The sequence below is a fragment of the Apteryx rowi genome, unplaced genomic scaffold, assembly GCF_003343035.1.
Source record: "Apteryx rowi isolate R43461 unplaced genomic scaffold, aptRow1 scaffold_317, whole genome shotgun sequence".
NCBI lineage: Eukaryota > Metazoa > Chordata > Aves > Apterygiformes > Apterygidae > Apteryx > Apteryx rowi.
In genome coordinates this window covers 165179-168435 of record NW_020449608.1, presented here as the reverse complement: position 1 = coordinate 168435, position 3257 = coordinate 165179, and positions in this window count along the sequence as shown.

Here is a 3257-nt window from a genome sequence, read left to right as displayed (position 1 = left end):
TATTTTGAGTAAATTTGGGGGGTGTAAATGGGAGAGTAGTTTTCTGGGGCGTCCTTGAAAGTACAAAGAACATTGTTCTTACATGTTCTTGCTGTCTTTTTTAAAATTTTATTATTATTGTGTAATTAACCAAAGCTGATAGACTCCAACACGTTAGAAGTAGGGTTGTGGTAGGATACGCTTGTTATACACCTTGAGCTACTGACCTTTGTAATTGGCCCATAGAGTAGATACCAGCAACTGAAAGATTGCTCAAGAGAAAACAGAGCAGGTCGAAGGCTGTTATTCCTTGACAATTAAAATTGAAAATGGATGTACCAGCGAGGGGAATTGGTTCTCCAAAGGTGTAACTGTGTGGGTGCCAAAGTAGATAAGAGATGGGYGCTCTTTAAAAGCTCTTTGCACGTTCATTAGCAGTAAAGCACCATGTGGGGTTACAGTAAGAATCCCACATAGTGCTGCATCTCCACCTCAGGTACTGATGGGCCCTGCTACTGTGTGGGATGGACACAAAAGTGAACCATGTTTTTCTGACAGACAGAACTTTCAGAAATGCAAAAAACTTTTTTCAGGCAAAGTGACTTATCCACAGCAAGGGCACTAGCAAAACTTAAATATAAATCCCTCAGGTAGTATTGAAACAGATTTCTATCAGAATAAAATCCTGTAAAGATGATAGTCTTGTTACATAAATGTTTATGGATACCTAAGTTTTTAGGTGGTAGTATGTTTTGATGGTGGTGAAGACCACAGTGACAGAATACAATCTTAAATCAACTCCACACGTGCTTTTACTTTACACAGTGTCAGGTGGAAATCCTTATTTGTAGTTTAGCCGTGGGCCAAGATATGACTTACCTCAGTGCCTTATGCTGCCTTCGTGCTGTGTGGGATCTCAGTCACATTGGTGCACTACAGTACAGTGAAACTTGTACCACCTACACTGAACACAGTTCAAGTGATCATTGTATGAATCTCATGAGTCTTTATGGAATCCATGGAAGCAGATTGGACTTGGATTGGTGTTTCAGTGATCCACATTGGCTGAAGTTTCCAAGAAGGCAGAAAATGTTCATCTTTGCAATGTTCTGCAAGGTAACACAAGCATGTTTTACATTTTATTCACACCACACAACTCAAAGAGAGATTTAGTGACTTTTTCAAGAGTAATATAATATCTTGCAGAACTAGAAGCTGAACCATGGAAACAGCCCTCCCTGTGGAAAAATGTCTTTGAAGTAACAAAATCCATATTTTTTTTTAAATGTAAGACTACAATTGATGTCATGATAGTTTGGACAGAGGGTATGATTGTTAACATAACTCTGTTACCCATAAAATGTTTTCAGCATGTTCGATCAGTCTGCTGGAGTCAACCATCTGTAATGGTTGCATCCCAGATTATAAATTCTCACTCGGGTAAGAGGAGTTGAAAAAATTTTTCCCTCATATCCCTGAAATAAAGACTTTGGAGATATGTGTTCTCTGCTGTAGGACTCAAACTCAAGCATTTTATATGCATAAAAGCACAGGCCAGCTTAAAAAATAATTTATTTCATCTGCAAAAATGTTGTAATACAGTTGATTATTGTAAATAAAATCTGGSGGGGGGAGGGGAATACTTTTAACACAATTTTGTGCAGTGCTTTCCTTAATATAGTTACTTTATTGTCATCACTTTCTATTAGACACTGGAGAGGAAAAATCCTTAGTTCTTAACGAAACCTTATTTAGGAAGTTTAAGAAACTTTCAAAACCAGTTTTTAGACCCTGTTCACATGAATTTTACCTCAGAAGATGAATTATTTTACAGAAATTGAATTTCAAAAAGGATGCAGCTGTCCTTGTTCTGTAGATATGTTTGTTCTTTACTTGTGAGAGGCAGGCTTCTGATTTAGCCCCTCCAGATCTTGTCTCTGATATTGACCCTACGTCAGAGAAAAATACAGGAACGCTAAAGGAGGCATTTGTGAAAATCTTTCCCATACAAGACGTCTTTTCTTTTTTTTTTTTCTTCTTAGATATGAACTTTAAGGCATAGGCTTTAAATCCTTCCTACAAGTCAATGTTACATGGCGASTCCTTTTGGAGGGTTAAAACAGAGAAGGGAACTTATTAGTAATATAATCCTTTTAGACTGCATGCCACTGTTTTGAAATATCACAGTGTTTTGGCATCTATATCAGCAGATACTAGCCAATTTCAGAGTTGTAAAAAAATAACAATCTCCAGTGGCTTCAGCATGAACATTTCAGAACATTCCACACACACAAAACATGTAACATGGTGTAATTACACAGTTCCTAAGCTAAGCTGTCCCTTATTTACATTTCTCTTGCAGAGGTTTGTCTTCCATAATAAAAGTAAAGCTCTGGGCAGTTTGAGTTCTGCTTACTATGTGTTTTTAACTGTGGGTAAGAGTTGTGCAGTCTTGGAAACTGTCTCGTTTGCACTTCTGCAACAGTTGTTGCTGAAGAGTTGCAGCCACTCTGTTCCTCTGGTCTGACCTTCAAAGATTACTCACAGGGCTAACCAGATGGGGAAGGTAATACTCAGCACAAAAGTATGCATGCAAGGTCAAAAAAACTTAAGAATTAAAACAGAAGGGAAAAAGATTGAAAATAGATTTCAAGATCATCTTAATACCCCAAAAGCAAGACTTGTCCTCTAAGTCTAGTAAGATTTCTTAATGCATAATTTCCTAGAATTTCTTTCTGCTTGTGGAAGCTTTAGTTTAATCAAGGCTTAGTGGGACTCTACTCTTGACCATTACTTTGTGATCCTGCTCAGAGCAGGGACACAATGCTAAAATAGCTCTTGTTGAAGAAATTTTGCTCTCTACCAGCTAGTGGGTATGAGGAAGGAATCCTTGTATTACATACCACCTCTTTGACACAAATTTGTGGAAAAATACCAGCAGTTAGGTTCTCCAGGAAAAGGAACTCCACAGTCTTATTTAAAAGAGTAGATGTACTTCCAGTCTGGAGTCACCTGTTCATCAGCTTTGCTGCTGTGATAGAACAGCAAAGTGTCAGGGATACATTTGCTGTAAAATGCAAGCTGAAACTATGAACGCTTCTATAATCCAGTATGTGTACTTGCCTCTGCAAAGTATTGCCACGGAGCAATTTCACCTCTGAAAAGAAAGCCCTCAAGTCTTTCTATTGTTAATCCTTGTGAGAGGAAGAACAGGAATCATAGATGAGGTCTGTGCTGGTTCCAGATAGGATCTCAGAAGGGAGAGATGTGGAAAGTGC